This window comes from Nipponia nippon, unplaced genomic scaffold, assembly GCF_047370975.1.
Source record: "Nipponia nippon isolate SJK-2023a ecotype South Korea unplaced genomic scaffold, ASM4737097v1 scaffold_10, whole genome shotgun sequence".
Lineage (NCBI taxonomy): Eukaryota > Metazoa > Chordata > Aves > Pelecaniformes > Threskiornithidae > Nipponia > Nipponia nippon.
The window spans coordinates 6,065,517-6,090,154 of NW_028262291.1; the positions used below are offsets into that span (position 1 = coordinate 6,065,517).

Sequence of the window (24,638 nt, forward strand, 5' to 3'; positions counted from 1 at the left end):
TGTCACTGTTGTCCTTCCAATTTGGGGTTTATGTATTAATCTCAAAGCAAAATTGCTATTAAACCAACAATTTTCTAGGACAGCAGTGAATTTCTTTTTTGTTACTGGGCAATGCTTTATGAGTTCACTCGAAGCTTTGTGGACTGTTCAGTGGCCATGAGCCAGGCGTCGTAGACTAGATCCTTGGCTAGTGTAAATGACTTTCACAGTTACTGCATCATTGACCTGAATGAAACTACAGTGCTTTGTAAGAGCTGAGAATTCAACCTCTCTCTGGAAATCCCAGAGCCTGAAAAATTTTATACGGTTATCAGTCTGAAAAAAGACTGAATTGTATCAACCTGCTTACTGTAGCTTTTCTGAAGTGCTGCCATGAACTACTTACCAACTACCATATGCTTAAAGCAAGTGGCCCGATGATCTGATTGATAGTGTCCAGAGTTGTTCTGTAATACATATGGGAGGAGGAGTCCTTTGACTGTGTGCCTCCAAATCACTTTCCTCACTGAACTATGTATTACAATCTGTGCCACATAACAGCAGAGACCAAAACAATTCTAATGGGTTTGAGTCCTTAGTCACCATTGCTGAATTTCTGGTGCCCTGGAGATATATTGCAAGAAAAAAAAAGCACATAATTTCTAGTTTATTAGTTCTATTTCACTGGTATTATATTGCTTGTTTGGTCTTAGTTTGCCTAAGTATGCAAAAAGGGGGCACAAAAATGACATTTATTAGCAATGTGTTGGCTGCCATGATAAAATTTGAATTCCAGCGCGCTGGAGCGTTTTCTGGTCTGTGCACAAAGCTGATAGTTTGGCACAGGTCCTGCTATTTTCTACCCAAAAAAGCTTTTCCTATGCTTGTGTTTCCTATCGAAAATGATATTTCTAGAGAAAATAGTTACTATAAATTTGGATAGCAAACTACTATGTTTTTTTTCAGTAAACATGAAGTGAATTTTTATGAAAAATCTCCTATTGCTCGGCTAGCTATTTGTGAACAGCTTGCAAATACAGATAACGGGAACTAATGTAAGTCAAGCTTTTTATTCAGCAATCTGCCCAGTGGCAAAACTTATTTTGTTGTAGAACTTAATTTTTATTGTATTCGTTGCTAGAGATGATGCCCAAATTACTATTTTTTTTTTTTGAGCAAGTCCTTGGGGATCAAACCTACCACATCCCACCACCAAAACAGAAATAACTTCGACCATCTGACAAAGCCAGTGTACATTCATTATAGCAGACCTTTTTTGCATTCAGCTAGCCCTAGGAAAATAATTACAATGCCTTCTAGTTATAGCATAAACAAAGATCTTTCTCTTTTTCTTCTCATTAGCCTAGTGAGGAAATTTAAATGTGGCTATTCCTGCTGTGTCTACACAGCTAGTGGTTCATTACTACAAGAGGGTTTTTCTAGCACATCACGTGTGTATGTTGCAGCTAATTTAAGATTTGTATGGACTATTTTTTTTGAGACCTGTAGGAAACTGTTATTTCTGTATGCTGCTTCACAAAAAAAATTATGTCAGGGTCTGTGTCATCCACTGCTTATAAATATTATATTATAGTAATACACAATCACTTCTCAGAGTTGCAGACAACATTGGTTTTTAATTTGGGATAATAAAAATAACTAGATCCTTCCCTACTAATCTGCACTGTGACCAGATATGTCAACTTTTCATAAACGAGCCTATTTAGTTTATCGGTGGCGGGGTAGGGGGTGTTCTGCTTGCTTTGGTTTGGTTTTGAATTTTTTCGGTTTTGTTGGACATAAGGATATTATACTCTGAATCATCGATGAACCCTTATAGGTAGAAAGAGCTTCAGTCTCCTTAACCTGATTCCCTTTGTGCAGAAGGGTTAAATATTTGTTGGTGTAGCAAATAGAGCTGGCATGACTCTAAAGCCCAGTGGCTCTGGTGGTTAGCTGGGAGATAAGGAGACATCCATCCCCGTGTCTGTGCTGTTCAGTGCTTCCTTTACATAAGCATTCAGTGGAGCAGTACAGAAAGCTGTGTTTCTGTGGCGAATAATCAGATAGCCAAACCAGTAGTCTATGAATCCTTTTTCTCCTTTTCTTGGCTCAATGAATATTTAATTAATCCCTGCAAAGTGGTTTAGCTTCGGTAGAGAAGATTGATACCATTGTCTTTCCTACCTCAGACTGGCCTGTAGCTGGAGGTTTAAACATTAACTGTGGCAGGTGGCAGCTTAAATAAGACAAAGGACGGAACTGGGCTCGTCTGCCATGTCTTCTGTCACAGGTTTAACGTTAGCAGTAAGAGGGATGAGAAGAGAAGACAGAGCAGCACCATCACCATCTCTTTCTCTGGCACCTCGTCCACCAGATACACAGAGATAGATAGATATGTATTTATATTTATATATATATATATACATGCAGATCAGGTGCCAAATATGGGTCCTGCAAAGACAGTGGGTGCAAGAGAGCCCAGTTTTGCCAAAGCTGAATGTAGAAACCCAGGCACTTAGTGATGGGCGCTGTCAGGACTTGTGTAGCTCTTGGAAATGCTTTAGGCAGAGTTCTAGGTGCATGAAGAATCTTAATTTGGAAAATTTAGGTCATGTGGATTTTGAACTGACTTTGGAGTTGAGTAGTAGCTAAGGTGGGGAGGAGCCTCTGTGTGGATTCAGTTTGCGGTGTTTGAACCTCGTTCCTCTGCCAAGGGAGCTCCTATCTCTGGCTGCTCTAGAGAAAAGAGAAAATACGACAGGAATGTCGAGACTGGCCCAGGTTCTATAGTGCACAAGAAACTGGGCTCTTGTTTTGGATGGCTGAATACACTAAAATAACTATGTGCTACTTTAGTAACTATAGTTAAATGTATTTTAAAGCCGTTTGTAAATTGTATTGCTTTTTCTTAGCGGTAGGAGGGTTTTTTTTTGGTTGTGTGTTTTTTTTTTTTTTTTTTTTTGAAACTTCAGACTCAAGCTAGAACTTCTCAGCATCAACTTGGTTGTTAATTGATGAGGGAAGGATGTAACAAGTTCATCAGAGTTGCTTTGGAGGGAAGACTGAAAGCAGGTGCTGTGTATGGACAGTGAGGACTTCAGAAAGGCTGTTTGATTGCAACACAGAGATGAGCCCAGTGTGTGCAAGCGTTCTTGCTTCTCCTGTACGATTCAAGAGCAAAACCTTCATTGACTCAGAGGCGCAGGTTCAAAGGGGAAGATCCAGAAGGCACAAACTGGAATTTTGCTCACCAGGAATCCCCCTTAGATTTTGTTTTGCTTCGTCAGCATGAGAGCCTTGCACTACTGTGGAATCTGTATTATCTTGACAAAAACCATTTATCTCAGTGGGAATAGTATTCAGTATACTATCATTGAGTATTTGTTTTGTAGCTGTACCAGTATCACTATCAAAGCTAAGAAGAAGTAATACAATTTTTAACTTTCCTGAGTGGGGGAAGGTCTACCATTCAGATTCTGGTTTTTCAGCTGTAAAGTTATAGGATGTAACACGTATACTTGTACTCATTTGGGATATTAAACAGAGGAAAGGCATTGGAAAATTCTCATACTAAACATTGATCTGTTGTGATTATTTCATGAAATGCTTGTACACGTTCCTCTTTAGGATAGGAGTGCTGTGCTGGAATATCTGTCATACGCTAACAGCTGTCAAGCAGACAGGCAGATGCTCTTCGTGTGTATAAGAAAAGGCTTGGAAATATGCCAAAATATAAGTGGAATTCCTTCTCTGAAACTTTTTTATTTCTAGTTAGGTTTAGTACCCAGCTAGCTGGGACACGATGAGTTATTTTTATCTTATGAAAAATTAATTTGAATTACTGCATTACATGTGGTACACGTGAGCTGTAGAGAAGGGAAATATAACCTCACTCTATAGCAGAGTGCTGTTTGGGAATTTGGAGTGCCAGGCATCTAAATTCTTCACTGCCTGATCCCACAGCAGTCCATGTTTGCAAGCTTCCCTACAGAAAATAATATGACGTACTCCATTCCCTGTCCACCCCCCCTTCCCAAAGCCACTGTAGGACAGCAGCAGCAGAGTGGGGAGATTCTGAGTAGTGTTATCCTCTAAATGAGAGATCACACACAAGTGATTCCATTTAGTCTCTTCTCTCTTCTGGTATTCTTTTGCCTAGCACTTAAATAGCTGTTTTAAGGTTTTTTTTCAGGGTCAACGTGGAGCTCCATGTTATCTAACGATGCAAGTGGACAATACAGACAGTAGAGAACATGCAATGTATAACTTGGATTCTGGAAAATAAAGTAGAAGCCTTATCCGAAAATACTGCCATAACCAGTTTATATAGCTCAAATTCCCATATACTCGCGTGTGCAAGCCTTTTATAAAAAGCTGCAGCTTGTACTCCCGATGCACGTTACCAGTTAAACACCCTTCTTCAGGCTGGTTCACAGAGGGCTTTGATTCAGCAGTGAATCAGACCAGAGGTAAACATTCATTCCTGGTGTTTGCAGTGCTCTAATTTCCCTACTCAAGGCAAGAAAATAAATGACACTAGAGCCCTGGAGCTTAACTGCAAGATGTTAGCAAAAATCTGGCTGGAAGGTCTTTTCAATTTGTGATATCCTTACACTTCGTATGCTGACTTCTGTTACCAGCTCATTAGGCTTTCGGGGTTGTCTTTCTGTTTCTGGTGCTCTCTCATATTAGGTATTGTATAAAGTAATGCTTAAAAAGGCTGAGGTGTAATATTTTTGTAATAAACACCTATACGTATGCCTGTATAAGAATATGTATTACATAAATATTCAGATATTTATGTGAAGTTGGATTGACGTGATCCACATGTCCTTTCCTACAGAAGAACACTACTTCTCGGGTTGTGTGCACGTACCTAACCAGGAGAGCCTAGCAAGCTTTTGTTTTTTTTTCTGGAAAATATTTCTTATGTTTTGAAGAGTATTAGAAATGTGTATATTATCAACTGCACAAAATTTCTATTGAGCATGCATTGCTTTCTACTTGGAGGTGATCAGGGATTTTTAATTATTCTTTTGAATAATGGAAATAGATCAATATTTTCTTGAAACCCACCTGAAATCAAAGTTCTATTGTTTGGGGCTTTTAAAAAACAAAACAAAAAAGTACTGAGTCATGCAAATTCATGTATAATTAAATGCCACAGCACTTTCTTGGAAGTCAACAGATTTTGAAAGTGAATAATAACATAGGCTAGAGTCCACTGGCAAAACATCACAGCAAGTCACTCCGCTGTTTTCTGCAGGCTTGTGAAAATATTCATGAACCTAGCCAGGTCCCCAGTATTTTTATTTGCTTTATTCTTGCAGACTACACGATCCCTTATTTTGCCACTGTGCTCTTCGGAAACATCTTTCTGACCTGAAGTTTGCAAATGACTCCTACATGTAAATGAAATGGTAATCACCAAACTGTTCATTACCTAACAAATGAGAAATTCAGTTACATCTAATAGTGAGTCAAGTCACACTTGGTATTTAAAGCTTCCCTTTGTGTGTTTGTCTGTTGTAAAGCAGCGTATATTCCAGTGGAGGATGCTTCAGGATTACATTAGAGCGGTTTTGTGTGCTATTTGAGTTCTTTAGTTCTGGGTTTTTCATTTGTGTAATGACTCACCTTTACGGTTTTCAGTGAACTTGGAAAAAATGGCATCCTATTTTGTCTTGTTCACCAATTTGATACATTACTCTGTTACAGCCACAAAGAGATACAGTTCTGTCAAAATCTGCTTCGCTCTACAAAAACAGACCCTGACCCAGAGGTATCACAGTCATAAAAAGATTTTGAAGCAGGCTGCAGCACATTTATCTCTATGGCTTGGCTGAGCAAGAGCACGCAATTTTCCAGCATCTTCTCCTTTCTTTTTATATGGATCATGTCTGAAAGAGGCCAGGTGCCTAACCAAACCACGTAGCCTGTGGATACGTGACGCTGTTCCTGTTGTATTTGGATTAGCTTATTCTAATCGGCTGGGAATTTTGGTACATTCAGTTACAATAACAGGTTTTTTTTTTTTTTTTTCTAAATAACAAGAATAGAAGACAACTGGAAGGACGAGGTGGGGAAATATACTGTACAGAGAAATAGTATCTGTTAAATAAGTTCTTATTTGGTTTCTCAGAATTTTTTATCAAGTGAAAATACTGAAATGCATGCTAGGAAATGGGGTTTGTGTTGTGTGTGTGGACTCCCAACTTTACTGATCCCTGTCCTAATGCCACAAATGATTTTTGTCTTGGAAGATCATCTAAGGAAACACTGATGGATTTAATATAAGCGATGGCTTATAGGGAGACTGCTAGAATCACAAGCTCTCCAGTTCTCTTGATTTTTAAATCAAGATCTAAGGCACTTAATGATATGCTTTCATTCAGTCAGAAATTGTGGCATGCTGCAAAAAATATTGGGTGAAGTTCTAGCATTCACGTGTTTTGCTGGGATTCAGAATATCTAATACCCCTTACTTCTCAGACAGCCTATGCTTGAAAGGCATAGATTAAGAAAACTGTGTGAAGGCATATTAAGAAAATAGTTACTTCTGGGAAGAAGCCAGTTTCCATGAGGAGCAATATAGTTGGATTTGGGTGGGCTAAATATGAAATTAATGATTGTGTGGGCATGCCTGAAAACTGTAGTAACTGAAATTGCTGTGGTTGCAATTGCACAGCTGTTTGGTAAATAATATCCTGGGATTTCTTGATATCACAGCTATTGCTTGCTCTTTCAATTACTAGTCTGTTTATGCACATATTGCAGATGCAGACAATTTTTTCTATCAAGAAAACTTCCTTTAAATATGACCTTGCCAGGGATTTATCAGCACAGGTTACAGGAAAAATTTTGATTCATATTAGAGTCTGTGTGTCCTGCCTATCTTCTTGAAACAGCATAGCATTGCAGCAGTTGGTAAAGTTAAAGTGTCTGCCTTTTTTTCAAATATTATTCCATGCACGGTACATACATTCTTTTTTTGGTTGCAATGTAAAGTCTGTTTTTTGATAAATATGAATAAGTGAAAAAAAATTTAAGGTGCTTTGCTTCTTTTGATTGTTCACACTCTACAGGGATTTCACGGCTCATTTATGCAGCAATGTGGCTATTCCATGTAGAATGGCTTTCTACACCTATTGCAGCAAGCTTAGTGGATTCTGGCCTGACCTTATTCTTCAGAGGAGTATGTAACATAGAATTTTAGTATTTGAAAGGACAATAGAGAAGAGGGGATATTAATTCACGTGCATTATTCAAAGCAGAAAAGAACAATTGCAGCCCAACTCTCCTGTGCTGTGAACCATTACTCCCTTCAGATACCTTCGGAAGCAAAGTGGGTGTAAAATATTTTGATTGTTGAGCACTGTCCACCTATTCACTGCTGTCGCACTACTGAAATAGGTCTGATCAGCTGGCTGGTGGGAAAGGAAGAAATTAAATGAGAAATAAGAAGGCTGTGGCTATACCAATCCTGCATAGTTGTACAAATACTTATTTACCTTTTTTTAAACAAGACTCAGCAGTGTGTCTGGCATGTAAACCAGTTTCCAATAGCAGGAACTACTTCTAGAGGTCTGCAATGAAGTTCAGAAACCTGTTCTTGCATTTAAGTGAAAGAATCTCTAATTTCCTCCGGAAATCCACGGCTCCCTGTTCTTGCTATGTACGATTAGGGCAGTAGTGTAATGAACCAGTATGATGACCATTACCTAAAATTCTAGTTGAACTGATCAAGTCTGAGAGTGTGATATGAATATTTTCAGATCTTGTTTTAGAAAAAAATGTAAAATACAAATAATGGTGTTCCTAGCAGGAAAGCCTTAGGTTCAGAACATGTCGGATTTATGTTGTTACAGACACATGTTTGTGTGAGCGGATGAGGGTATAATATACATAGGTCCTTTGTGCACTCTTGAACTTGCTAGTTTGTAGGACACTTAAGGCAATTATCTGTAAATTCCAGATATTCCCAGAAATGTATTAGATGCATAGCTGCACCAGAGATGGGGTTCAAACCTTACCATTGTATTAAATGGTATGAGATAAAACCAACCTGTCATGTCTGAAGAAGGGAGAAGCTTAAGTTCTCAGCCACTGTGGTTTTCTGTAGATCACCAGATCTGCATCATTAATTTTTGCCTGAATATGCTAAACAGTGCTACCTTGTTTAATCTAAAAGAATAACTTCTTTCTCATACCATTTTTTGTATGAGTTTTCTTGAAACAGTGCAAGATTTCTCAAAGGGCTGAATTGGAGCAGTGATGCTACTAGTGATGTTGAACTGAGTTATTTTTGAAAATGACCTATCTGAGTTTGAAGATGCTGCTGTGATGAATACCCTGGGAACTTTAGTATCATCTGTCTAAATCAATGAAGGCACACATATTTTGTTATTAAAATTGGTAGAGCTGTAGGAAACTAAGTGAAGAAAGCTGTCTTTCAGATAAGCTTATAAAAAAATCTGGATGCATAAGCATATTTTCTGGCGCAGTTTTGCAAACCGCAGAATCTGAGACTGACGAACATTCTGCTTTCTAACTGTGTTGGAAGAGCTGAGGTAGGACTTATTTTCGTTTGCACTCCTGCAGTTCTCCTCATGCTTTGAGTAAGTTTTGTCGTGTACCAATATTGTCATTCTCTGGCAGATTATGCTTATGAATGAGACAAGATCTGCAAGAGAAGTAATATCAGATATGATTGGAAAAAACAAAGTTTTGCACGTGTGAGGTTGAATTTAAAAAAAAATGAGCCCATAAAAGCTCTTTCTCCATCTATCAATCAGCATAACAAAACATACTACCTCATCCTACGAAACTCCCCATTTAATCAAGTTTCTGTGTCTATTGGAATTTTTAAGATAATCTGTAAAAAAGCAAACTGCAGTAAATATGTTTGTAAGAGCCTGGGATATTGCTATTTTGATCTCAGTGGGCCTTAATGGTTTTGTACCACAGCTAGCTTCAAATTACATGGCAGGTGTGGGTGTATTACTGACTCTATATAGCTTCCTTAAGTAAATGGAGAGAGAAGTAACTCCTCCCATCCCAGTTTCAAGAGGGGCATTGTAGCATATTTCCTGCATTATTGTTATTTTGCTGGTATAGAATAATGACTGTGGAGGGCTAGGGTGTAAAACTAACGTTGCCCTGAGGCTTTGAACTTGAGATGCCTTGTATGCATTTATCTGAACTATACAGCTTAGATGAAGTGCTCCGATATCTCTGCTGGCCAGTAGCGTTTGCAGCAGGATGTCTGGCTTCTGGTAGTATTTTTAGTTTTCATAGAAAAGGAAGAAAATAGGTAAGAATGCCTCTGAATAAGCTACATCCAAGGATGAACCAAGCCTAACAAATGTAGAGGAATGTGTACAAGCAACATGTGCCAACGTACTCTGGTGACTCAGCTCAGTGGAATATTGCTTGTGGGAAGAGCCTGAGTTTAGCTAATGTGTCTGTTCCTTTATAATTCAGTTTTGGCTCAGGGAAACAAAAAGGAGGGTAAAATAATAGACAGAACAAAACTGTCTAATCATTTCTGTGCTGCTTTCTGATCTGCGAGCGTTGGTGAAAATACCGATGATATATGGTGAGAAAGGGCCTGCCTTCCTAATTTTTTTCCCCCCTCCTTTTTCCTTTAAGGGTTTAACTAACTTAGGGCATGAGAAGAAAAAGCACGAGAAAAGAAGTAATTCTAAACAAAAAATAATCCCCTATTAAGTCCTCTGACTTAAGAGGGTACCTAGAAAAGTGAAGGAAGTGGCCTCTTCTCCTTCCCCCTGCACAATTTTTTCCATGGTAGGCTTTCTATGTAAGGCCAGTATGAGAAGAAAGAATTTTTGTTGTGGTTTATAACTAGCTGCTTGCTTTCACAGCTAATCAATACAAACAACCCCTAATCAATCTAGTGCCAGTATAGGGGAAGAATTGAGTTCTCAATCTTTTCATAGTCAAAACCAGCCAAAGCAATTGGATTCTGTGATGGCAGAAGATTGAATTTCTTATCAGGATCAGAAAAGATAGTTTTCCTGTCTTCCAGAATGATGTAGAAACTATCGTGTCCTGTTTTATAGATTATGATTATTTTAAAAACTTATATAGTCTTCCTCTCTGTTTATTTCTAATTGTTATATGAAAACAGAAGGATTATGGATCTTTGTATGGAGTTCCCCATATGAATAGCTTCCTGGTACTGCTGCTCATTTGTTATGTGAAGGGCTTTTTTTACTATTATTAAGTGAAAAATAAGAAAAATAATTCTCTTAAAACTTTACTGCAAAATCAAGTATAATTCCATAAAGCACTCTTTTAAAAAGAGAACTGACGTACATGACTCATTCAGGTAATTTAGAGGTTACTGTGGGGTTTACTTTTTCCTGCAGTGATTTGTCCTGAATATCTGGATCTCAGTTTGTTTTAAGACTACAAAGGAAGGTAACATTCTCCATTAAAAAAAAAATCTTTCTGGTATGGATATCTCAATTTTTAATTAATATCTTTTTCCAGCCATGAAGCTTCCATATTATTTTTGTATCATTTTTCTCTCTTGGACTTAGATGAGCTGGTGGAGGAGATGTTGGCATACAAAGTGAGTGCAGCAAGAAGAGCGGTATTCTGTGGTGTGGGGGGTAGGGCTGTTGTGTTCAAAATTGGAACTTTTTAACTGGTTTTCTCTTTGAATTGGAAACCAGTGAGACTGTCTCATTTGTTGTACAAAGGTAAATCTGATTTGATTTATTTATTCATTTTGAAACTGGCTGAATCTCAACATCAGTAGTCATTCATAAAGTCCCTCCAGCGGTTAGTGCCCTGGAAGTGGGTGGCTCTGGGCAGCCTGAAGGGTCATTTGCAACAGGATCTTCTAACCTTTGTGGTAGAAATCTTGAGGCATAGAGCAGTTCTGTGCCTGGGGTCATGGAGCAAATAATCACCAGAGATGGGAGCAGAATAAAGAGCTCCAGGTTTCCAGGCATGTTTTTCAACCACTAAATCATTTCTTCTGCAGGAAGCCAAGAAAACTTTGGTCCTTCCATTTGGTACCAAATCTGCATTCTCCCTGGCCTCCCTAGTCTCATACAGCCTTGCTACAACATACCGTCAGCATTCATGGTCCTCCATACCCATCAATTTTATCCTCCTCTTCCACGTGTTAACTGGGGCTTTCTCCTTTGCAGCACCTGACTTCCCCCACTGCTCTCCACCCATAGCAGTGGAAGGTGATGCCGTTAGGAGGCTTTCCCTTTCTTTGAATCACTTGGGTTGGCTCCCTTTTCTGCCACAGTCCGAGAGATGGTTCTTTTCCATCAGCCCTTCATAATACTTGTACTTGCCTCTCTCCATTATCCTCTCTATCTCTCTCTCTCTGCTTGGTGACACAAGTCTCATCTGAAGCTTGCTTGGATTCTCACATATACACCATCTCATCTCTTATATCTCTATCCTGTAAATATTCAAATCCTTCCCAATGAGCTACTCTGCTGGATACTTATGAGGCTGCAAAAATTCAGAGAGAATCTGGAGACAATTTTTGGTTTGTTTCTATTTTGTGTCTTTAGTTTGTCATCTTATTAGGGCCACTTTTTTTTTTTTCCTGCCCTGTTCTTTTTTATCTTTTTCTCTGTATTTTTGACTTCTAAGTTTTGTTATTTTTTAGCTCCTGGCCTCTGCTAGTGTTTCCAATCCTCCTTTCATTTGGAAGCAGCACCCCCTTCCAGTAAAATTATACTGAGAATAAAATCAGCTCCTGTGACTTCTTGAAAAGATAAAGGCTTGCCATTTTTAATTTGTAGTTCAAGGGTGAATGAATATACCATAAGTACATTTGAACTTGATTTTTTTCCTCAAAGAACAGTGGTGAGATGTGCTATAACTCAGGCTGAAGCTAAAAACCTGAAGTCCCTGGAGGAAATATTTGTAAATATCCCCCATTTCCAGTTGGCTTTGAAACCCTGAGTCATTCAGGGTGCCTGGAGCCCCTGACTGACTGTCACTAATCTTTCCAGACTTTGCCTCCAAATAACTTGAACTCTCCTAGTCTGGTTTCCTTTAAACTGGAGCGTTTAATGCCCCCCCCCCACCCCGATCATATATAGTGCATTTTCCTTATCTGCTTGAGATGCTGTCTAGGTGCAACCTTCTACTCAGTGCTTCAACTGGTCTGTGTAGTGTGAGTGAGTTTTTGTTTGTTTTTTTCCCCTGCCATCTGTAACCTTAAAAAGACCAAATGCTTCTGTAATTATTCATCCTTTTAAATTATTCTTTTAAAAGATTAATGTAAAGGCAGTGTTCATTTGTCTCTGCATCTGCCTTCTCTGTGTGTGTGTGTATATGTGTGTATATATATCTAAAAAAAAGTGGATGAGGTGTACCAGCAACACAATACATAGAAGGAAAGTAAGTCAAGCAGCTTGACTGTTTGCTTTCTGTCCCCACGCTACTGTTCCTACAGAAATGCTTGCTTGGTTACGTGACACCAAGGCATCACATCACTCTGTAGTTGCTTGTTCTTTGGATACGAATGGACACTATTGCAGCTGGCTCTTTTAAATCAAGCATTGACTGTGTGCTATTGTGGTTAATGTTCAAGGACTAAAATTTGCTAGAAGCTTCCACAAAGGGGAATTATCAGGAGATTATGCCTGGTCAAGCACAGCACAGTACCTGAGGTTATTTTTGTATATTCAACAGAATAGTTTCTGGGGACCAGTACTCATGAAGATAAATAATTAGCATGAGGCTTCAACCATGAAGCTCACTTGACATAATCGAGCCCTTAATAACCTGTGGTCCCTAATAAACCTGGTGAACTGAAATTCTTAGGGACATCGTGTTACACTGCCTGTGGAGAAAAATGGCTTAGAAGGGCTGAGTTGAGGAGTACATGAGATCTAACTTTGCTGGGCAGACAGGCATATTGTTTTATTTGATTTAATACATGCTTTTTAAAAACAAGCCATATCTTGCCATATCTGTTGAGCACTAAAAGATGCTTACCAATTCCTTTATATTCAACAATTTTTAGATATCTGGACACCATTATTAGATATAGCACTCTGGGAATGTCTCAGTAATGATATGTCATGGCAATAACAGTTTTTTGTTTGATAGTCTGCCGTGAACTCATTGAAGGACTGCATTTGCTCCCATTTGTGTGGTCCTAGCATCTTACTTGTACTTGGCTATTCTTTATCTTAAGGTTTTTGAATTCTTAAGCTTACCTGTGATACACATTCTTGGTTCCTCATACTTTTTTGCATTGAACTGTATTCCACATCATTTTTTACCAAAGCTGAACATATTGTGCAATATGAGATTTCTTGGGAAATAACTGTTGGCTTACTTCTGCATCAACTACAAGGCTAACAACTGCTGCATTTCTGTCCTTTTCCATAGGATTCATAAAGATAATGAAAGTACTATTTCAAGAATAGATTTCCAAGGGACCTTCTTCAGAATAGCCTTGATTCAGTTATACTTTGACATTTTCCATTTTTGTTTTTTTGTTAATCTATCAATTGTTTGTTAATGAATGTAATAATAACAATTTCAGTCAGCATTTATTACAGTGCAAAAATTATTGTTGTAAGAGACTAGATTTATGAACACGTTAAGACACTTATCTCTACAATAAACGCTAATTCTGAATTGGAAAAGCTCTGAAATTAAGGCTGAATGGGTATTCTTTACTGATTAAAACAACCCTTGGAAGCTAAGTGATTTTCTTCAAAGCTTATTTCTTCCAGGATAAGAGCAATGAAGTTTCAACTGAATGAATGAATGTAAACGTAAATTAGAATGCCCTATTCTGAATTAGCTTAGCTCAGAATCAAACTTCATTTATGGCTTTAACCACACTAATATTAATTAGTTGAAATAATATTCTTCTCTAAAATGTTTTCCCGTTTAGGTTACTAACTCAGCAGAATAATTTTGTCAACCAAACTTATTTTAGAAGGAGAAAATCAGCTTTGTCTAACAAAACCTCTTTGTTCTAATGTCTCACCATCTGTCTCTTTAGCCAGGAGGGATGGGGCATTCCTATCAGAAGACATCTCTTAATATAAAGCATAGGTGCAATTTGATTTTAGCTTTCTATTTAAGGATCTTTTCTGCAGTGAGTATAGAAAAATAAGAATGAGCATGGTATACTTGTAATAAAAACTAAATTTGGACACCTTTGGTTTAGTTCATGTGTCTACATGCTAATGTTTGGTTTGGTCTGCGTATGCTTGATATTGGTGATGCTTGCAAACCATTAAGGTGCATTGGCCCAGACCCACTCTTAAGGTGATATATCTAAATGGCACCCAAGTCAGAGCTGATCGCATCCTCCCAGCCCAGTAGAAGAGTGGAATTAGATCATGACTTTCTATGCCTGCTCCTGAAATTGTTTCATAAAGGATGAAAAATCTTTTTGCCAAAAGTAGCTGAGTTTTTTTTTTAAGAAAAAAGAAGCATATGAAGTTGCAGAAAGAAGTTTATGAGAATTTTCAAAATCATTTAAATGCTTCATGTTTTGAAATCTGATAATGTGCCTAGTTCCTTTTAAATATCTTACTAAATAAATTCTAAGGTTGAAGATAAACAATGAAATACTGATTAAAACTGGCCTTCCACTTGACTTTTTTGATGTTTTCTTCAGCTCCAGGTGATATTTTTATCCCGTTTAATGACAGAGGATTATAGCTGAATGACAAAAAACCATACAGGCAAATTGATCTGGTGCCTTTCAAACTTTCAGTAAGCAGTGAAACTACTTCTTCTGATATAGCTGGCTAAGAGCCTGGGGAAACTCCGATGAAAATTCATCTTGCAAAAAGCAGATCCACTTCTGCAGTTTGTAGGTATTATGGAGTATCCTCTCTCTCTTCTTCTCCCCCCCACTTCTTTTTTTTTTTTTTTTTTTAGTGAAAGAGCCTGCTGCTGGATAAATCCAGCAGGCAAGATTGAGAGGTAGCTGTTCAGAGCTGTTAGATTGCTCTGGCAGCAGAGATGTTGGGCTCCACTCCATGTGTGCTTTTTGGAGCCCAAGAAGTTGGTTCAGGGTATCAATTGGTGATCAATTTCATTATACATTAGTAACAATATAACTGAAATATTATATTTTCTTTAAAAATAGAGAAGCTGCTGATTGACCTGTCTTACTGCGTAGGCTTCAAAATTATTCTGTTTCTGAAGAAGTGTGTGACACTCTGATATGGGATCATTGCAAGACAAATAAAAATAGGGCTTTTTTTCTCAAGAAAACAGAATGGATCAGTCTGTGCTACCTAGCAGCTTTTCCTTAAAATATTGGGTTTTAAATAAAAAGAAGTATTTATTGTATATACTTTCTCCTTATGCGTAGTCGTGGGCACTATTTGAAATAGGTTACTGGGCCACTCTTATGCTAAGAAAGTAAAATACAAACCCTTTCACCTATTTAATGCTTTATAATATCTGTACTGTCATTAAATTGGAGTAAAGTACAATTTTACAAAATACAAAAGTACAAAGTGAGAGCAGGTGTGCTTGTAATCATATATCAAGCTGAAAACTTAATAAAATTACTTCGGGAATGTAAGTTACATAAAAATATTATACACTTCGTATGTTTGGGAAAATCAGCAATGGTAAATAGGTGAATTTGTAATTTTGAGGAAGTTTCAGTAAACAGACTTAACTTTTAGGTGAACCGTATTGGATTACAATAACCAAGTTTATGATAAACTGGCATTAGTGTTATGTTCTCTTAAAATGCTATTGAAGAGAAATCCTCATAGTCACCTAATTTTTATTCATGTCTCTCTTGAAACACACTGTGCTGAGCATAAAGGTCAGCTTTATCTATTTGGAAATGGTTGAAATTCAATTAAATATGCTGTTATAATCAGACGAAGTACAAGATGTACTTTCCTCTTTCTGGAATCCTATCCTGTTTCTGAAAAAGAACAGAGCTTACAGCAGAAATAATTGAATGAATAATATTGTTTCCTTTTTTTTTTAATTAAAATTGTTTACACAATGGTTCAAGAGGTTTAACTTCTGAGACTTGCACAACAAATATAAAGTGAGTGGGACCACAGCAAACGAAGGTAGCTGGACTAGTCCCCTTGTACAGTGAAGCTGGGATGAGCTGTCTTGGCTTATAACTGAACTTTTTCATCCCACTTACTACTTTCTACTATTACTGGGAGAGAAAATAATTGTGAGCAAACCAAAGGTGTTCACCAAAGAAAGGGTCTTGGCAGCAAAACCCTCATGAAAGAAATAGTTCAGAGCAGGTTCACAATTTGTTTTGCCTCAAAGCATATTTTAGGAATAAGAGAGAGGCTTTCCTGTGAGAAATTGTGAGCATCTGGGCATTTTTAAGAATCAAATAGATAATTTCAAGATTAGAGGCGAGATTTCTGTCTCAGCACTATCTAAATGAAGTAATATGTTTGTATTTGTGCTAACATTTTAAATATTAATTAGGCACACATGATTCTGTTTAGACATTCTTGAAAAGCTGAATTCCAGAAACTGCAAACCTTTTATTAATTGGAGCACTCTGATAAATAGGGATAAGTTGAGGTCAACACTGTTTTTGGCAAAATGTTCCAAAAATATTTATTAATATTCAAAAATCACATAATAACTTTACTAATACTGGTGACTTTTTGTAAATCATGTTAAAGCAAATTATCCAACAGAAGATTCGGTATTTACAGGACTGTTCAGACTTGTGGTGTATGCAGCTCTTGTAGTGTACACAGCTATTTTGTCAGAGGAGATATCCAATTACTATTTATATATGCTACTTCATTACTTTATACAGAGTATCAGGAATAGGTATAGCATAGAAATTTTCTTTTTTTTTTTTTTTTTTGTTTTTTAGAATACGTTTACTCCCAGATGGAGCTATGGTTGTTCAGGATGGTAGGAGAGAAGAGAGTTCTGGTCTTTTGAAAAATTAGTAATCATTTTGATAAGAATGGGCCTTATTTGGGCTATACCTATTATATTTTATTCTATTTAATTTTCAGTTCTGAACAAGTATCGGCAAACTAGCTGCTATTGGAAGAACCACTGTAGAAGTGGCTGCCAAACACCGCAGTGATTCAGACGTCCTTTGTGAATGATATCCATATTCCATCTCAAATGTTCCTCTATTTTATCACTCAGCATTCTTATTTTAAGTGTAACTTATGATGATGAGGTAAAACTAGTTATAGAAAGAAAGATGCTAGAGTTGTTAATGTTGAAAAGCTACAAGCTCATGCAGAAAGAGTCCTTGTTCTATTTCTAGATAAGACCTTTCCCGGAATGTAATAACTTTGAAATTACCCTACAAGAAAGAATACCACCTAGATTACCAAGCATAAATAAAATTTTTCAGTCCAATACCTGCATTCAGGAGAAGAGGTGGAAGTAGCAACAGATGTGTGGTAATGCTATCCTTTTACTGTGCATGAAAAAGACACAAAAATTACTATCTGGAACAAGGCAGCAATACCAAACTGCTTTATGATGTCCAGTCCAGTTGTAAAGACAAAACACCAGCTTTATAATGGACAAATACTTATAGTACAGAGATGAAAGAAGAAATTTAAGAGATTTTCACTGAGGAAGATAAGTAATATTACATATTTTCTTTTGGTCCCTTGGTCATTAAATAGTTAAATATATGTATTCTATTTTAGATGAAAATATTTGTTCTTAATAAATGAAGTCACACTGCTTAAAATGAGGAAAAAAAAACTCAACTAAATACGGAGGAGAAATTGAACATAGAGTGTATGCAAAATATACAGTGATCAGAGTTCTATATTACTCTGGCAACTAAAGAAGATGGAGATATTTCTGTGTCTGGTTTAAAAAAAAGAAAGAAAGAAAAAGAAAAAAGCTTTGAGAACTGTGGAAAAACACAAGCAAAAGAGCCATTTCTTCTTGTCTTGAGACTTTCTAATCTTCAAACACTTTGGCTTGAAAAAGTTTTCTCCCTTGTGACAAGCAGGCAGACAAGAACCGGAGCAACAGCTGCGTTGGCCTAATAAAAACTGAAGTGCAGCTACGTTTACAGTACATTGAGAACTGCTGAGAAATTAATGCAAAGATTGTACAGGGCACTGCTGAAGACATCAGAGAGGCTCTCCTGAGAGCAGCAATCGGCTCCTCAGCGTTAACCTCTCTGCAGAAGGAAAGCCAAAGTGTTCTGCATTTGAAGTTGCTAATGTTGGTCTCAGTGCTCCTGTGCAAAAGCTGAGAGAGGCAGAGAAGACGACAGTGGATTTGGGATTGCTGCCCTGCCTCTGCCGCCGCAGCAGGATGAAGCGCAGAATCTGAAGGAGAAAGGAAATCAAACCCCAAACCTGCAGCAGTGAAGATGCAAAGGAGCCTGGGGTCTCGCTGTAGCCCTTGTCCCGGGGGAGTGGGTGGGGGGGAGGCAGGGATGCACCCGTGCTGTGCTGGCTCTGGAGCGAGGCCCATGAAGTCAAAGACCAAGCTTCTCCAACTATTGACAATGGGCTCTGTGCCAGGCTTGGTACACTTGTACCTCTGCGGGCTGGTACAATTAAATATCTGCAGTAATTGGAGCAAATAAGAAAGTACTCAAGCCAGACAACTAGCATTTCAAACTTGAATAAATCCTCTATGCTTTATAGCAAATAATTCAGCTATGCAGTTTTGAAATGAAAGTGCTGTATAAATTGGAGATAATGGGACAAGCTAGATGTTGCAGGATACCTATAACAGCTTTCTCAAATTTAGCATTTGTGTCTTGACAATAAGTATATGGGAGCTACTGTTTATAAATAACCAGGATCTGAAAAATGTGTCTAAATGGGTTGGCATCTTCAGAAAAACATTTACACTTATGTAAACACTCTCAGACATGCAAGACGTGAACTCAATATACACTTTAATTTTCTCTGTATCTTTTATGTTCATCCATCAGAAGAAAACAGCCTCCCCACCCACCTCCAATGTCTGCTCTGAAATGTAAAAGACCCATTTGTGCACCATAGACCTGTATTTATTTGTGCTTCTCTGACAACTTTGCAAACAGTTCGTATTCCCTGGGTTGCTCCCCAGGGAGCTGAAGGATGATTAGGAGCAGCATTTAGCTGGTGGGCAGAGCAAGGCAGAGGCAGGTGAAGCATCCTGCGTGGTGTTGCATAGGACGTCTCTAGCAGAACTGGGAATAAAATGTCGCTGTCTTCGCTCACGGATCTCTGCGGCATTTGAAACATCAGTGCACACATGGGAGCATTACAGACTAATGTGACTTAAAATAATCTGCTGATTTGCAGGCAAGCATTCAAGTAATGCGTCGGTCTGATGGGTCTGAAATTTAACAAATTTAAAAGGTTTTTTTATTGTATTCCCATACTCCCCTAGCCCTCCCCAAGGCTTCCAGACTCAGTCTTCTATTTCTAATTTACTACTTAAAACTTCTCTTGAAAGCAGCATAGATTTTTATTATGAATGAACAGTTCTGGGGATTGAGAACAGCATTTGAAACGTTTCCTCCTGTATTAATTTAATGGACAATATTTCTGACTATGCTTCCCAAAAAAAGACATTGCATGTTTGATTAAATTTTATGAGGGAATTGCAAAATACCTTCCGTGGTATATTGCTTCCAAAAAAAAAAAAGCAATTCGGGGTGAAGTAGACTGAGTGGGATAAATTCTTGGCTTTGCCCGAGATGGGTTGAAAAATAAATTGGGGGATGGACCTTCCATATGAGTGCTGCTCCTTGGCCCATTTGCTGTAGAGAAGATGAGAGCAGTTTCTGGTTTTGGGGTCTTTTTCTTTCTGACTGTTCAGGTTTTGGGATCACTGAAGTACCCTTCAGACTACCCAGAGCAGGATCTATGTGCAGCCAGCCAGTTTAATGGGCTTTTCATTCGGTTTGATGGCTGAGCAGCGAAGAAGCCATCATAGGGTGAGTAGCTGGCCCGTTAATTCATCACATCGTTACTGGAGTGTGCACCTTGAGTTTTTAGAGACATGTTAATGATCTGCCATTTTTCATTATGATAAATGAAAACCCTCTGAATGTAGAGCTTGTCTGAAGAGTGAGTCTCTGAAGGAAAGCATCACTTCAGTGTTTCACATTTATTCTCCCTCACTGATGCCCAGACAAAAATCTATTGAATTACAGTATAAAAATATGACACTGTGTTTTAACTGTGAGCTTTGGCTGAATCTAAGAATCAGTCCCCAGACTTCTGGTGTTATGGATTAACAATGACGCTAAGGATTGAAGCATTGGTAATTCTGGTAATCACGTTAAAAAGAAAGGAGGCTGCCTTGTTCTTCTTCAGCCAGTCTGGCTCTGCAGAGCAGACAGCAGGAAGAGCTCATTCGCTGTTTTCTATAAATAAAGCAATTACAGCAGGCATAGAGTGATAACTTGTAGTGAATAATAGGTTCAAGTGTGTATATATGTATATATATGTACATATATTATATATGTAATCTTCTTTCTGTTCACAAATTGTTTGCAGTTCATATTTTTGGATTTTTTTTATTGTTTGGGGTTTTTTTTGTGTGTTGTTTTTTTTTTTTCCAGATTACTTGCATAATAATTTGACCGATTCTTGGTTTGTTGACGTCGTCTTAGAATGAGGTTTTTATGCAGAGAAAATTCCTCTGCACCTAGTGAAGATGTCCTTTTTCCAAGCATATGCATTACAATTTGATATAAAATGCTCCAGAGGAGTAGCTGAAATGGTCCTGATCCAGAAAAGCAGAGGAGTATGTGCCTGAGCTCCTGCTGGTAGTCATAATATCGATTTGACTTGGAGCTGAAATGAATTATTTTGTTGAGCAAATGTCTGTGAGAATGTTTTATAATACTATTTGCAGCTGCAGGGATGTTATCACATTGTATGGAAAACAGATATGTGGGTATCAGACAGGTTGGAATCCAGTCAACACTGTTCAATGTACTAGATAATACTTTGCAGTTATTTTTCGACAGATGACCACACCTAGCTACTTTTTTTAAGTATTAACTTGTTCTACAAAGCAGCGATCAAAGGGAAAAACCTGTATGACTTAAAAATACTGGGCTGGGACTCAGGAGAACTGAGTTCTTTTCATACCGATACTCTCCTTCACTTTCCTGAAAACAAAGATCATTCTCCTCTGTGAACCATCTAGCCACCTATTGATGAAAAGTGATTTTTTTTTTTTTTTTTTAAGGGCTCACAAGTTAAGACGGCTAGAAAACTCTGCAGAATTTACAGTTTCTTAAGACAAATACAATGCATGTCTTAAGACATGTTTCCCAAAATTTTGGAACTAGTAAGATATGTGGTATCCACAGGCATCAGAAACTCAGCCATAATCTTTTCTCAGTTCTGCAAAGGGGAAGTTGGGTGTCCAGAGAACTGGAAGTGATTTTCTGACATTATGCTCCAGGGGCCTGACCTCCTGAAAGTAGGTAGAATTTTTGTGTTAGATATATCAGAATTAGGATCAGGTTTTATCACTGGATTTAGAAAAATCCATAGACAGAAGCTCAGTTCGTGGCTTTTGAGGTACCCGACTGGAAGGTAAGCTTTCTTTCACCTGTGTTAGCCGAGTAGTTTGACTGGAAAAATCCTTAAATGATGCTGACTGTGCCACATAGCCTCGTTGCAATGGGCTGCTTCAAGGACTCGAGAAAATTCCTCTGTTGTACTTTGCTGTGATGGCTTGCCCTCTTATTAGCTTTGCCACTTCACCATGATTTGTTGTTGAGTTTCTGTCTGCTGTTAAAATCAATAGACTTTTTTCTTCTTAGCTTTCAAAACATCGTAAATAAAATTTATTTCTTAAAATAGATACCCCGTTTTTTCTGAAATAACCCCATAACAGTATGGGGGGAAAAAAAAGGAGTGCTAGTAGCTGTTTGAAGTTTAAATATCTGTGCTCAGTGGTCTTTTCTTTCATTCAATGCTTGTTTATAAAACCTTGTTTTACAGTCTAAGTACTTAATCTTTGTGGGTTTTTTTGGTGATGTTTCTTCTTCTCTCTGGGCTCATCGTATTATTTGTCCAGTCATGGTTTCAATAGTCTCGCATTCATCACGTCCTGCTCACAGCATAGAGTTACAGTCTGCAGTCGTAATAAGAATAAAAATGTGCTGCTTGTCTGTAGCAGGTATTTCTGCAACAGCTAGCTAAGCATTTTTACCTTCATGCTACTAATAAACTGATTTGACAAAGATGATACTTCAATTTATTGGCAGGATTGAGAAAAAAGGAAAAGAAAAGAAAACAGACCAGGTTTGTGTTTAACCTGTAGCCCAGGATGCCAGCCAGAGTGCAGTTTAAAATCCAGATTTTTTTCAGTACAAGGAGAGCTGGGTTCCTTGTGCAGTGGCTATGTGTGTAGTTACTTAACTACTCTGATTTTACAAATACCTGGGTACCTGTTAGATCCCACTGAGAATAACTGTCTTGTAGATGGAAAAAAATCTTATGCAAGGAAATTTCCTTGGGCGTTAAATCCATGCTAGACAAAAGAAGATGGAAGGGTCTTATGGAGTTGGGCTCGTTTGCACAGCAAAACTGTGGCGATAGTTCAGAGAGCTGCCAGGTCAATACTGAGACAAGGATAATGTGAAAGAAGGGAGAGCAGCAAGGTGGTGAGGAGGTAGTGCTGGGGGTGACCGTGAGCAGGAGCCCAAGATGGCCAAATGCCATGGGGAAGGGTGAGCCTGCCCCCAAGACCGGCTTTTGAAAAGACTGGGTCTTTTCCTGTGGCAAAACCACCATCTTATTTCGTCTCAGTATCAGTATTGCCTCTGTAAAAAATTTTTGTAAATCGGACTATTCCAGCTAAGATTTCCATGGGAAACTTGCGGTTGGCTGTAATAGTTTCAAACTCTAACCACGTGCTAGTGAAAAAAATGAAAATATGAATGGAAATATGAAAATACATTGTATGACCTTTCTTCCTCATCACTAAAATATGTTTTGTTTTCTTCACTGGAAGTGCAATTCACTGTCAATAAGAAGTCTGTGATCATAGACCCACGGTATACAACTAATTCCAGTATGGCAATGCCTTGTTCTTAATGTAATTGTGGGAAATTTTAAATAGGGTTGAAATTTTAATGACTGCTTTTAAAAAAATCAAACATTAGACTAAAATAACTTGTTTATTCTTCCATTTCATTTTTCCATCATTTCTCTATTTTTCTGATGTAGTCATATACATAGATAAAGAAAATGGCAGTCTGTTTTCCCTTCCAGAATGTATATTCCTTTCCAGTTGTCTAGGTAGCTGGAAGAAATTATTAAATCTGTCTTTTAATGGTTTTGTGTATTGAGGAGAAAAAAAAAAAAGATTTTAAAGTAACAGTAGTTCTGAAAAGCATGTAACAATTTTGCTCTTAATCAGAAAAAGTCTGCAATGTTTTGACATTCCCTATATCTGTAACTTTTGCTGGAATAAAAGGCAGTGTCAGCTTAATAGCTGTCCTGGAATGATCCTGTGGCTGACTCTAGTATAATTCAGTGAATTTGCTGGAAGCAACTGGACTGTAGAAGGACGTTTAAGCAAATCCAGTGGAAAACTCTACGTGTGGTTTGGGTTGGACCAGGTATATGCTTTTGAAGGGAATCTCACAGTTATCCTTATTGCTGTGCTGTGGTTTGTATTTCAGACCACACCTTGGGCACCCCAGCCACAAACAGACTGTTTGTCGAAGGTACCAGGCTGGAGCCCAGCTGAGGTAAGTCCCTAAAATTGTAGACATTGTGGACCTCTGCGTCAGCTGCTACATGTGCCATTTGCTAATGTAGATGTAGATTTAGTCATCGTGACACCAGATGATCTCAGTTTTGTTGCTGTTTGGTTTTTGCAGCAGTGCATCCTGACATGGAGGCATGAGGTAGAGCAGATTTTAAGCTTTCTTAGCTATAACGTTTTCTAAACATAAAGTGTGGTTTTGGTCATATGGCTAAACTTGCAGCCTTTGCATTAGGAGGTACTATTCTGGAGGTTGTCGCTGAACTTGGAAGCTGATTTGAATAGGTGACAGCACCTCCTTTGATGATGCATCAGACTTTGTTCCTGTTCCTGCCGTACCAAGGTTGCATTTCGGGTGCCCAGTCCTCTCATGAGGCTGGCTCTTAGCATGCAGTCATAGACCTGACTGGCCAAAAGGAGCGACATGGTCCCACCAGGAAATATGATGCATAGGAAAAAAAATCCATGCCAGGTTACTTCTGTAGAGTATGCCTTTTATAAGACAGAAAAAATACTGGCAATACTGGTCTGAAACAAAACACAACGTTTCTGCTTAACTGAAGAAATGCAACACAAGTATCAACATCTTATACCAGTTGAAATGCAAAACAAACTCTTTTTAAAAGCAAAATTTTCTGGACTTAGTGTTCCTGATAAAATATTTTAAATTGCACACTAAAAAACAACAGCAAACTAAAAAACAAAAAACAAACAAAAAAAAAAAAAAACAAAAAACACCAACCAAAAAAAAAACCAACCCCAACAAAAAAAAACCCCAAACCCCAAACAAAATCTGAACAAACCCAAACCAGGAACTTACCACAGCAGGGAAGCTTTGATTTATGTTTTTTCTCTCTCTTTTTTTTTTTTTTTTTTTTTTTTTAAATGATTGTGCAGGATAAAACTGGATTAATATGCCTAATGGCACACAA

General features: G+C 37.9%; 1 long non-coding RNA gene across 1 annotated transcript in view; it reads left to right on the forward strand.

Annotated features, from left to right (window-relative positions):
- Positions 1–24,638, forward strand: part of LOC148057047 (uncharacterized) — a 64,183-nt gene that overhangs the window by 26,027 nt on the left and 13,518 nt on the right. Inside the window, exon 2 of the long non-coding RNA XR_015702051.1 lies at positions 23,621–23,689. This is a non-coding gene — a long non-coding RNA (uncharacterized LOC148057047). The remainder of the gene's footprint in view (positions 1–23,620; positions 23,690–24,638) is intronic.